The sequence below is a fragment of the Phaenicophaeus curvirostris genome, chromosome 3, assembly GCF_032191515.1.
Source record: "Phaenicophaeus curvirostris isolate KB17595 chromosome 3, BPBGC_Pcur_1.0, whole genome shotgun sequence".
Lineage (NCBI taxonomy): Eukaryota > Metazoa > Chordata > Aves > Cuculiformes > Cuculidae > Phaenicophaeus > Phaenicophaeus curvirostris.
Genome location: NC_091394.1, coordinates 43,014,233 through 43,028,349, shown reverse-complemented (window position 1 = coordinate 43,028,349; position 14,117 = coordinate 43,014,233).

The following is a 14,117-nucleotide window of genomic DNA, read 5'->3' as shown; positions in this document are numbered from 1 at the left end:
TGGCTCCGTGCGCGGGGCGGTGTCGAGCCTCGTGCGGAGCCACCGGCGAGCGCGTGGGGCCCGGCCGCACCCCCGGCCCGTGCGAGGAGACGGGGCCCGGGCCCCTTGGCGGAGGCTCCCGCCGCCAGGCGTGGCTCACGCTTCCCGCCGAGGCGGTCCTCCACCTGCTAGGAGGCCCGGGCATCCTGGGTGGATTTCCCCTCTGTTGACATCATCATACAGTCAGTTGTTGGATGGTTTGGGTTGGAAGGGACCTTAAAGATCAAACAGCTCCAGCCCCCTCACCATGAGCAGAGGCACCACCCACCTGACCAGGCTGCCCAAGGCCCCATCCAAACTGGCCCTGAACACCTCCAGGGATGGGGCAGCCACGGCTCCCCTGGGCAGCCTTTGCCAGTGCCTCACCACTCACATGGTGAAGAATTCCTTATGTGTAATCTGAATCTGCCCTTCTCCAGTTTATACCCATTGCCCCTAGGCCTATTACAAGCCTTTGTGAACAGTCACTCCCCATTTTGTAGCCCCTTTTAGGTACTGGAAGGTTGCTATAAGATCTCCTCAGAGCCTTCTCTTCTCCAGGCTGAACAAGTCCAACTCTCTCAGCCTGTCCTCATATGGAAGGTGCTCCAGCCCTCTGATCATCTTTTTAGCCTCCTCTGGACCCATTCCAACAGTCCTTTGAGCTATGTCTACCAGATGGCTCCACATGAAGCACTGAACACAGTTCTTAGTTCTGCCATGATGGCAGGTAGTTTCTGATGAATGCAAGATGGAAGCAGAACTGATCTTTTGTGCTGGTAACAGTCATACCACAAGAACCACAACATAAACAGCCCCATCAGGAGTGTGAATAGCTCTGCATGCTGAGATGGCTGGTGTGGCTCTGTGGCTGGGCAGCCAGGAGCCGGGTCATGGCTGGAGGTGCGCTACACTGGAGGCACATGGGGCCATGGTAGATCTCATGCTTGGCACACCAGGACCTGCTCCTTGCCATCCTTCCCATCTTCTGGGGCAGCTTTTAGTCTTCCTGCTCTTCATGAGGTTGTCGTGACTTTGCTCAGGCCATTTCCAAGGGGTGTGCAAACGAATTACTTCAACTAGAGGTTCTTTTAAGTCTTCACCATGTGAATTAAATGGTGATCACATGGAAGTTCAAGGAGAGTTTTGTCATTGGCCTTGGGAGCCATACTATTTCAGTGCTTATCTACGTACAGCTCATATGCAGTCCAAGGTATTGGCCAGCGCCCATCAAAGCCCATGAACACCACAGCAGTAGACTGACTGATATCTTGTCAAGAAGTAATACTAATGAAATATTCACATTGGCAGGAAATTATTCTGTTTCTTTTTACAGTAGTGCCCATGAAAATTACTTATTTTGCAGTCAACACTCATAGTAAGTACACTGAAACAGAATTAATTTGTAAGGTTTTTGTGTTGGTACCTTTCTGTTATTAAAAATTTGTATGATATAAAATTATTAGCCACATCTATTCTGCACAGTTGTATATGCAGTCAGGATGTAGGTAAGTCAAGACTCAAAAACATTGATGGAAAAAAGGGCGGACGTCTATGAAAGATAAATTGATGATAGCTGTTATAGGACCAAACTATAAAAAATTGTTACTACACAGTGCTGGGAGAGGTATGTCCCAGTAAGTTAAAATGTAGCATTTCAAATGAAGTTACTAGTTGCTGTGTGATAATTCATAAAGTAAAATAATTAAATATAGCTTCGCCAAAATGGAAATGCCTAGTAGCTCCCACATGACCAACAACATTCAACTTCTGTTGCAACGAATCATCACCAAATAATTTCAGAGTCTTTCAAACGATATATGTGTTAAAAAGATTAAGCAAAGGATTAAGATTCAGATAAAATAGTTGTGAAAGGGTCTTTCACAGCTGAACATTACAGCAAAACTGTGGAATGTCTCCTGATTTACACAGGACCACAGAAAGTTTGAGGTCAGCAGTGAACCTTCAGAGGCCATCTGGTCCAACCCCACCTGTTCTGTCTCTTTACAGGGATTTCCACTCAATATATGTTCTTTTCAACCCTTCAATACATTTCCCACATCAACTTATATTAGTGTAATGGTAGCAAAATTCTCCTTGCTTTTCAAACAGATGCTGTAGCGCATACCAGTCCGAGTGATCATATTCAAAACTGTCTGTTGAATATTTCCATCAGCCTGTCCTGGAAGTTTAAAGATTAGTGTAATTACTTTACAAAATCTCTTCCCAACAAATAGAAGTTACATGTTCTCCCTTTGCATAGTCCTTAAATTTACTTTGCCGGAGAAAGGTGTTTCTTTGACTGTTGTAGTGTTGTCGTGACTGTGGATAAACAGAAGACAACCTGGGAAGAGTTTCCAAAGGAGCCATGCACTGGTCTCCCACTACCATCCCATTCTTCTGCTCCCTGCAAGGAGCTTTCTCTAATGCAGTCTTCCTAAGTAATAATACCCTACAGTTATGACTCCCAAAGTCTGTAGTTCAAACAAATTCATGTATTAAGAGCTGAAGTACTTTTCACTGGAGTCCAGTTAAAATAGCAGGCTATCCACTGTGCTTAGTGTTCTGTGATGCAAGCTGGCACGTGTGTTCCCTTAGGTCAGCCCCAAATTCCACTGAACTCTAGAATGCCTGAAAGCGATAGATTTTTCAAGGAAGTTCTTACCAAGAAGAAATGAGCTTCTCTTCTAGAAGAAGACAAGGAGCCCAAGAAACAACACATAAAGAAAGGGCAAAGCATAATGCTAGGCATGCAGAAGTTATACAAAAAGTAACCATATTCAAAAAGTCTGATTACCTTTACAGCTTAAAGTACATTGCCAGGTCAGTGCTGCAGAAATTAAAAGGATGACAGAGTTTAAAAACTGAGCACTGTTGTAAAAGAAAAAAAAAGATAGAGAAGCTTTTTCCAGGAAGGCTATTATCTCATTTACACAAGAAAATATTTTAATCACAACTTGCTGTTTTCACTCTCTGCCGTGAGATACTGTCATAGTTAGGTGACACGAGACTTTCTTGAGAACTCAAGCCCTCATTTGGAAAGTACACAATGGTTCTTAATTTCTGTGCTGGCAATATAAACATGTACCAATCTCTAGCCTCAGTTTCCATTGGAATGAAACCAATAGATCACATCGTATACCAGAATATGATATCTATGCCAAATTAACTTGTCCTCGATATTTATCCCTAAAACATTTATATTAGTTTGGATACTTAATGAAATCATCTCTCCTCATATTCTATATCAATATTTTTATATGAGCATAATGTAAAGATTTCCAGAGGAAAATTTTATCGCAATTATTTGTTAATTATGGTTAAAGCAAGATCTCTTTGCTAAACAAAACAATGTTTATTAATGTGTTTTTACCTACAAAAATAGATTTAAAATTAATGTTAAACTATGTGACTTGTTTGGCTAAAAGAAAGATGGGTCTTAAAAATTCAGGCCATGTTGTAGAAAAGAATTAATAATTCAGAAACTGAGAAGTAAAGGTAACAAGAAATAAGCAAGGACTGTTTCCGAATCCATTCACTATTCAATGTCTCGGGCACTAATTCACATTCAAAATAAATCAAGCTAGTTTTAGAAATGAACAGATATTTCTTAATTTCCAATATAATCAGGAAATTTTCAGCTTCATTTACGTTACAAGCATTTTAGTAAAATTTGATAAAAGTATGCCTAGAAAGATTAAATGTATCCACTCAAAAAAAATTAATCATAAAATATACACAGTAATGCAGGAAATAAATTCTTCAGTAGTTACAAATGTTTCTACTTTGAGAACTGCATTGAGAAACACAATTCTGTTTACTTTTCATAATTTCTGAAGTCTGGAAATGCAAACATTGAAAATGTTAGAACAATCACCACTGCTTTAGCCAACACTTTGCACATAAAATATTGATTTTTTTTTTCAGATGTTCCCTGTTTTTAGAAGAGGATTTAAAAACTAATTATAACAATGTGTTAGGTGTTGCCAGTCACTGCCTTTTCCATGTCAAACGTCCCTTCAAGTTTGATCCAGGTTTCCCCAGCTTGTTCTGGAAGTGCATGGCTTTATGTCAGTCAACACCAAAGGGAGCTGAATAACTCTGCAGGAGTACATATTCAGTTCACACAGTAGGGCTAATAAAGCACATGAAATCTGCTAGAACGCCAATATTTCTACATTATTTTGAACTGTATTGAACTGGTGATTGTATTCAAAGACTGAGCAATATTTTTCTCCCATGTATTTTCTCCTGGTTTAGGTTTCATCAGCAAATAATTCTCCTGTAGTGCTTGATGTCACATGTAATTTACGTGATAAATAAGTATTTATACATAGAGATTCTTATTAGCCTACCCAGCCTTTCTGCTAGTTTCCACTGAAGACAGTGTTAAGTGAAGACAGTGTTTCCATCAAGCAAGTATTCTGAGGAAGCTACAAGCCGGTATCATATAGCTTCTTTCTAGATTATGTACATATCACATATTAAGATTTTTCTTTGCTCAGAAATAATATTTAGCAAATTCTTAGAAGTAATGTAATTCAGGTATGTATTTATTTATATAGCCACAGTAGTTAGGGTGTAGTCTTTAAGGAAGGGTACATTTCCGGATGTGTACACCATCTCAGCATGATGTGCTAGATGTTTGATAGGAGATGAGATAAAAGAAAACATAAAATAGTGGATGTTTAACAGAGCTGCAGACTAATCTATATGAGAATAATTAGCTGCTTGTTTTTACTAGATTTAACATTAAGCGGAGTTTTTTAAATTACCAAACCAAGCAGGTACCAGGTGTAAAATCAACAAATGGCAGCTAATTCCAAGAAGCTTCCCTGACTTTGGCCAGTCCCAGCCCAATGTTTGTGGAGTTTTCTGAAATAAATTATAGCCTTATTTCTCCGCTTAGGATGCTGCGCATGTACTTGAAAAAATTAAGTAAATATTTAAATATTTGATCTTGTACTGTTCGCGTATATAGAAGTTTTCCTGTTCATTTGAAAGGTAATAGTCCAAAACAATTAACAAATCATTACGTATGGTGCTATGAGTGTTCATGGTCAGTTGCAGAAAGTTCTAAATCCTATTTAAAAATGCAATAATAACCATTTTACTATTTCTAGTCTTGAAATTCCTTTGCCCTCTGCACAAAGGAACAAACATTTTTATTTACAATTATAGTGCTTTAGCTATATTACACCCTGAACAATCCCTCCTCGTGTATGGATTCAGAGGTTTAATGGAATATTGCTGTGGAAAAATAAAAAGTGGAAGAGGAGAGGGGAGGGAAGGAGAGGGGAGGGGAGGAGAGGGGAGGAAAGGGGTGGTGCTGCTCTCGCTCCCAAACTTGACACGTAAATCCAAGTTGACAGTATCTAAAATGATTAAGAAAATATTCCATTGCACAGCCTTTCAGACATCTTGTCTTGACTGATAGGAAATGTTTACTTTATATTTTGCGAGATATTAAGTTTATGTTAAGTGTGAGAAGTACACAAGTCTGATGATAGTACAGGAAGGAGATAATTTCTTCAGTAGAATTATCTGGTTTGGAAAAAGAATGTATTGGTTCTATCAAAGTATCAAAGCAAATTCTAAATAATATAGGCACATACAATTTCTTTTCTTCAAGTTCTAGGTATTGCTTGAAAAGAAGACAGATGAAGAGGCCAATTTAGATGATGTTCTGAGACCACCTTTTCAAGATTAGGATCTTCATGTTATCTTATCTGATAGTTTGCCACATACCGTAATTCAGCTAGAGAGGTCCAAATGAAGACTGCTACAGTCTCAGGAAAATTGTAAAAGTCACAGGCAGTAGCAGATTCATGGCCAACAAACAACTGTTTGAGAAAGGTGGAAAAATGTGAGGTTATTGTGGAGTTGGGCTTAAAAGAGCTGAGCAGATTCAGTTGGATTCAATGGCACCAAAGGAGGAGTGGCATGGTGATGATGAGAAAGAGTGTACGAGGTTCAACACGAAGAAGACTAGACTAATCTTATAGTTCAGGAACTCAGCTCTCCTGGGCGAGGAGAGACAAAGAGATGGTTATTGAACATATTCTATTCTGTCACAGTGAGACAAGGCTCAACTTGATTGCTCCACTTAGTACAAGTGGTCACATTCAAATACAGACATCTTCTTACCCTTGGTTGGAAAATGTTGGTGTGCAAGAGTGAACAGCAAGTTATCATAGAGTTTCCTGTGAAACTGAAGAAATCCATGATGAAAACTTTTCAGTTATTGTCTGCAGCTTACAGTGCAGAGATACCAAAGATCAAGTCGATGCTCAGAGGAATAAGTTTTTTGTCAGTAAAAAATGTGAAAGCAAAAATGACAGAGATCCTCAACAGCCTTTCAGAAAATGATCTGTGGAATTGCTTTGAACATTGGCAGTATCATATGCAGCTGCGTGCCGACGCAGAATGGAACTATTTTGAAGGTGATCATAGTTGATTTTCTCAATTCCTTAAAGAAAAGAGAGTAACAGGCACAGTCTCATTGTATTTGGGTTGGACCTCGAATTTCTTCAAAGTGGAGCACCTAAGAGTGGTTGTGAGGTGCCTAGTTCTGATCATGTTTTTAATATCAGGAATGCAAACACTGGAGATGCTAATATAAAAGCCCTCCAGATATTTAATTTATTCAGCCTCCTCACAGATTTCTGGAGCTCTCATCCTACCTAACTAGTTAAGAACTTATCCTTGAATAAGTTTTACATCTAGCTATGTGACTCTGGATCTAAGCTTAATACAGCTATCAAAGTCCTGTTTGCAAGCAGGTACCAGAGCTGCCAGTCCCCAAGTGGCTAGTACAGTTGCTTGAACAACCATCAGCGGGATAATGACTGTAAGGGAAGATCATGTTGAGGATGTTTGGGCTAAAGGACTGTTCTTGCTTACCCATCAGAAGGGGTATCAATATCCTAGATGAGAAAAGATCTGGATAAGCATGAGACATAACAGGAGGGTTCGAGTTTCATGATGAGTAAGGACAACTGTCCCAAAGGTAATTGCCTCACTCCATCTCCAAGGAAGCACTTAATTTCTGCACATTCTGCATTTGTACGTACATTTTTAAGGAAACAGCTTTCTGCACATATACCATAAACTTAGAACAGAAGGGAGATTTCAGGGAACGGGTAGGAGTTCCAGTGCTCAATTCTTCCATGATGCCAGTCCTTGTAACTGTGGTACATGGCCACTGATGTGTTTCCCCTAGGCATTCAGCCAGTGAAAGGGTGCTCTCTGGAGAAACTGTTGTCTAGAGGTACCAGGTGTTTCCTGGCTGCAGCTGACCATTGGGGAAAATACGTAAATTTGGTGGGAACACTTATTATTTGTGACAGAGTTGCATTGTTGGACTAAGTATCAGTTCTTCAACAGGAAGGATGCCAAATCTATGAACAGAAAACAATGTTTTCATGTTATTTGGGCTTCTACCGCAATTAGTTCAATATCACAATGGATCTAAAAATCTTTCTTTCATAGCAAGTTGGGTCGTGAGCCAGCAGGTTGACTATGGCTGTAAACCGTGTGGTTTTTTCATATTTGTTTCTGCTAGCATGAGCCAGTTCAGAGATCAGTCCAGTGCAAACATGCCCAGTCAGGCACACATTTATTTGGACGGTCTAATCAGTTTTAAGGCTGCACGGATATAAACACCACTGCTAGCACCTTGCAGCAGTAACGCAGCAATGATAGTCTAGCCAGCTGGGCAGTTAGACTGTTTTTTCATCAATATTAACCTTTAGACTTCAGCTAAGTGTTGATCTTGACTACACTGAGGTCTGCTCTTGCCTATTAAAAAAAATTTGAGGAACTAACTTGTAAATATTTTATTTTAATAACTTATGAGCTGTACTGAAAAAAAGGCCCAGACCTCTGGAGAAAAAGAGAATGGTTTTTCTTTTTTGCTTTGTAAGCAGTTTTGCAACTTGCCTGCCTCCTTTCCAACATCTTTTCCTAAACATTCCTGATGGACAGTGCTTGCCCACACTTTTCTATGCTGGAATAACTGTTCACTGTCTTGTGGAATGGTATTCACATGCCAGTCAGCTAGATAGGAACAGGTGCATAAAAGTAACCTGTTTTCTAGGTAACACAAATATATCTGTTGATGCTGACTTGTAAGTATTACTGATCATCTGCTGAGCCAAGAGCAGCTTTATACTTGCCCTGCTAGTCAGATATATTGTAATTTAGCATAAATAAATGGATCAACATCTTTGACCCTGTCTTGAATTAGATTTTTAAAGTGCTACTAATAATCAGTTCCTAAGTTCATAGACTCAACGCATACACAAACGTCTATATCCATAGACAGGTATAGTCATGTCTGTGAATAGCAGGGCACTTTGTGCAGGGGTTGTCTGCGTGACACGGTAGACCTGCTAGCTGAGAGTCTCAGACTCAATACCAGACTGAAAAATAACATTGTGGTGGGTTTTGTTAAAGTTTGTCTGAGTAGGAGGATGAAGTGGATGAAATATAGACAACTATGAGAAGCCCTCAATTGCATGTCCTTACCCTTGTGTGGAATTTCAGTCATCCAGATATCTTCTAGGACAATAAAACAGGACTGTGAAAGCAGTCCATGAGTTTCCCAGGCTCCACTCATCACAATTTCTGAATGCAAACGCTGAATAAGCTGACAAGGTAATTCACTACTTGACCTACTTCTCATAAACAGGAAGGAAGTGATGGCAAATATGGTCATAGACAGCACTTTGGGTTGCTGTGACCACCAGATCACCAAACTGAGGCTCTGGAGAAAGGCTAGCAAGGTAAGCGGCACAGCTGGGGCTTGGACTCGAGAGGAGTCAACATTGGCTTATACAGGGTAGGAAAGAAGCAAGGTAGGTAAGGCTCCTTGCTTTGCCATTGATCTGAAAGGCGAAAAGAAAGCGTACTTGAGGTGAAATGATGGCAGGCAGAAAAAGAAAAGTGTAAGTGTAAAGGTGTTCTTGATGAAATCAGGATGACCAGAGGTAAGCTGTAGCTAAATCTTTCTAGGACTGAAAAGGTCAACAAGAATGATTTCTACAATTGTATCAGCAGCACGGAGGTCAAGAGAAAATATGGGTCCGCTGATGAATGGTGCATACAGTTCATTCATAGACAACATGGAAAAGACTGAAGCACTCAATATCTTTTAACTTCACTCTTCCCACTCTTCTCAAAATTATGTACATTACCAGCCCAGTCCAGGAAGGTGAGGAACAGCAAAACAGCAACTACTTAGAGAAGCCAGATGTCAAATCTGTGGTGATGGATAGGGTACACCAAAGATGCAAGAAGGCTACGCTGGCTCAGTCTGGTGAAGAGGATCCTGAAGGGCAATCTAGTGGCAGTTTAAAATGTTAGGATGTCCTGGGCTGAAAAAAACCCACAAGGACCATTGAGTCCAGCTCCTGTATTGGACAATCCCAGCATTCATACTGGGTGTCTGAAGGCATTGTCAAAATGCTTGTTGAATATTTTCAGGCTTGGTGCCATGGCTGCATCCCTGGGGAGCCTGTTCCAGTGCTTCACCACCCTCTGAGTGAAGAACCTGAAGAACCTTTTCCTGATATCCAACCTAAACCTCCTGTGGCACATCTTCCTGCCATCCTTTTGGGTCCTATCATTGGTCATCAAAGAGCTCAGCACCTGTTCCTCCTCATTCCCTTGTGAAGAAGATGCAGACCACGATGAAGTGACCCCTCAGTCTCCTCTTCTCCAGGCTGAACAGACCAAGTGACTTCAGCCGCTCCTTGTACAAATTCCCCTTTCAACCCTTCACCACCATTACAATTTATTTTCCAGTAAGTTTGAGCAAAGCTCACCAGGTAAGATGGACTATCTGAAGAACATACTACCACAAAAAGTCAGAAGCAGTTACCACAACAGACAAACATTTCTGCATTTTTAATCTTGTAGTTTGAAGTGTGATATTTTGTTAGCTAGGTGTTCATGAGAATGACTGGTCACTAACCATTGAGCACACATGAATGCAGTGCAGCAATGTACTATCAGCAGTGACTTAATACAATAAAAATAAGCAAGCAACACATTATTCCTAGTTAAAGAAGATTTTCTTCTGGTTTGATAGGGCATATTCTACAGAGTTTTGAAAGTTTTAAAACTAAACATTTTTTACTTCACTTATCCTCTTGCAAAGTTAGATATAGAACAAAATGGCAAAGCATTGGGCAATATACTAATCTCTCTTTGCTGAGCATTTATTCTACATTTCTTCATTTTACATATACAAGAAAAGCTTAAGGGTAGCTTGGCTCTAATGACAAATAAGTAAATCCTTGGACAGAAAATAAGATTTGGGTGAGATGTGCAGCTTGGTTTTCTAATTTCCCTGGCATGATGCCGTTTTTGTCAGCGGTGTTTCTGACTCAAATGAGTAAGGAGACTGTCACTCTCCTTGAGTTACATGTTTTGGAGAGGGTTACACAGAATCACAGAATGACCTGACTTGGAAAGGACCCACAAAGATCAAGTCCAACTCCTATCCCTGCACAGGACAACCCCAACATTCACACCATGTCTGAGGGCATTGTCCAAATGCTTCTTGAATATTATTAGGCTTGGCACCATGACTACTTTCTGGGGGAACCTGTTCCAGTGCTCCACCACTCTCTGAGTGAAGAATGTTTTCCCGCTATCCAGCCTATCCATGGTACATCTTCCTGCCATCCCCTCGGATCCAATCATTGGTCACCAGAGAGAAGAGATCAGTGCCTGATCCTCCTCCTTCCCTTGTGAGGAAGCAATAAACTGCTATGAGTTACCCTCAGTCTCCTCCAGGTTGAACAGACCAAGTGACTTCAACCACTCTTCAAACAGCTTCCCCTCTAGACCCTTCACCAGCTTTGTGACCTCCTCTGGACACTTTCCAGTAGCTTGACATCCTTTCTATGCTGTGGCACCAAAAGCTGCACACAATACTCTAAATGAGGCCACACCAGTGCAGAGTAGAGTCACCTCCCGTGACCAGCTAGCAGTGCCATTAGTAAACTTGCTGTCAGCCTGTTTGCAGTACTGTTACTCAGCAAGTCTTCTGGAGAGACACTTCTGTTCTGAAAAGATACAAAATGCATAAATACTTTCACGGCAAGGTCTGAGAGGGGTCAGAGAAATCAAACTGATTTGTTAAAACGAAGCAGAGGAACTATATGCCCTCATTGAAAAATTAGCCCCATACAGGACCGGGACTTCAGCTAAAATAATCAGGTTGGAGGGATAACTGAGGTATTTCTTTACTTTCAGTCTGAAACTTAGACCTGAACAACACACTTGTAGGACCATGGAGTGTTTGGGAAGGTTTGGATTGACAGGCATAGGAAGCAATGAAAATTCTCATATTATTTAAAACTCATTGACTCATCACATTGATTCAAACACCAGTGATGAAGCACAGGCTCAGGGGGACACCAGTTGCTTACATTCAGCTGCATATCTGATTCTGCCAATGTTATATAACAATTATGCCCAGCTGCATATTTCTAACAAGGATTAACAGCTGAATACAGGACTGCAGTCTGTGGCTCCCATTAAAGGTAGAGGACTGGGTCTGAAGGCCCCAGAAGTTTCTTCCCCATCAGTGGTTATATAATACATAAAAAACTAAATCAAGGGTTTCTGAAAATCATTATAGTTCATAGTACTCATATTGACTGTAACGTTCATTTATTGTCTTCTACAGCTATAAAGGTCTTGAGGTTACAGTTACACAGGTAGCATAGCAAAAATATAACAAAGCACAGCGCAGACTTCCCACATTGTTTCCCTGGGAAGCCAGCGGTTGCTGAGGCAGAGCCCTAGTAAGGGAGAGGCCACTGCTGCTCCCGCCCATCTTCTTCTGTGCCATTCCCCACACACTCTGGGCTGTTTCTCCTTCCAGTCTGTCCTGCCTGGTCGCTTTTAAGATTTCCACCTCTTCTAGTTGCTTTTGCTTTGTTTTCCTCATCACCAGGTTCAGAACAGCTGTCCCGTCCCCTGACAACCTTGCTTAAGTACTAGGCCATCTCTCTTCTTGAATAAAGTGTGGTTCCCATGGCATTGCCTGTGGCAACCAAGTCAGCTGCCCTCACTTGCTTAACAAGGGAGTAAAGGAAGGAGGGCCAACAGTGAGGATGGTTTTGATTGTTTTTACATGAAATCTAATATATGAACTGCAAACCTAGTTTATAGATGTCCAAATTAAAGAAGAAGCAGAGGTAATCAACATTGTTCTCTTTGTTCATTCAAAAGTCTGTTATGTAAGTTTTTTTTTTCCTTTTTCAACCTTTTGGTAGAGTTAGGACAGTCTCACATTTTATACAGCACAAACTAGTTTTTAGTGTCCTGCGGATTCATTTAGCAAGTACCAATTAATAGGTTCCTGTTATTCATTCAAAAAGGTAAGAGCTTTGTTGCCAAGTTGCACTAAATTCATGGCCAGCTTGGATTGACAATGATATTGCACATAAGCAGTTTCTGCCATGATAAATACCTTCACTCACTGGAAAACAAACTAAAGCATCTAATTCAAAGTTTGTCCATCCCATGAAATTTAGGTTGACCTCCTGGAAAGCCAGAACAAGTCATGCTGAAATTTGTGTGATTATTCACCTACTTCAAATTCGGCAAGTACTACTGTGAGCTACAGCTTCAACGTGTGTCCTAATACACTTACAATAACTGGGCCCCTCCCTACAAGGACACTGAAGCATGTCCAGAGAAGGGCAGTGGAGCTGATGAAGGGGCTGGAGCACAAGCTTTATGAGAGGTGGCTGAAGGAACCAGGGTTAGTTAGCCTGGAGACAAGGAGGCTGAGGAGAGAACTTATCGCTCTCTCTACAACTACCTGAAAAGATGTTGTAGAGAGGTGGGTGCTGGTCTTTTCTCCCAAGTGACAGGCAATAGGACAAGAGGGAATGGCCTCAAGTTGCACCAGGGGAGGTTCAGGTTAGACATTAGGAAAAATTTCACCTAATGGATTATTGGGCACTGGCACAGCTGCCCAGGTAGGTGGTTGAGTCACCATCCCTGGAAGTATTTAAGAGACAGGTACATAAAGTGCTTAGGGATATGGTTTAGTATTGGACAGATACGGTTGGGCTTTTGATGTTCTCAAAGGTCTTTTCCAATCAAGCGATTCTATGATTCTAATGGAAGTCATGCATATGTTTACAAGATCCTGACCCTTATTCAATACTAGCTTCAAACAGCTTATAGGAATATCCTATGGACCTTCATAACCCATATCCTCTCCATATTCCCACAGGCAATCAGTCTTCAAAATATGCTTCTAGGAGATAATGAAATATCCTGAAGTGAATTTTAGTTTTGTTTGCTGACCTGCACGCCTCTCTTCAACCTAAAAATCCTTTAGACTATTTTTTATATTCTTGAGCTTATACTTGCTGTCTTTCAAATCTTTTTCAAAAACTAGAGTATAAGACTGTATAGTGCAACCTCCTCTGCATTGTCTTTCTTTACTTCCCCATTAACTAGTGGAATTAAATGTTGCTTATTTCTGGTAGAATTCCTTTTTACAACCTTGTTAGTTAAAACATTTTTTGAAGCTTTGGCTTTTCTCCCTTATACACTCACACTATTACTTCTTACTTGCTTTGAGCCAGAGAGCTTTATTCTCACTTTTTATGCAATTCTTCATTCATTTCCAGATCTGTTACTGGGGCACTCTTCCCTGCTGCTTTTTTCCCGCCTTTGGATCTTTAATATATTTTTTCAGTCACAGTTAATGCTTTGCCCAATTTTACCCAACAAGTGAGTAGTTCTCTGCTCTTTTCTGGTTGCAGTTCCCCTTCCACAACTGTGAATGTCTAAATATTAAAATAAATAAATTTATTTTCTTTCAAGATTTAAACTTTATTGGTCATAGTTTCAACAAATTTCACCTTCTTGTGGGAAGAATTCCCTCATACACTAAATCTTCTAGAGAATAACCTGTCCTGGTCTTTGTGCCCCAAAGGCCACCCTTTGAGTGCCATTGTCATTATTTTGCTTCCCTCTTCCTTCCTTGACCTTAGAATAACAGGCAGTATCACTTTGTGATTATTTTTATCCAGACCACTCAGAAAAAAAAAAGAGAGAAG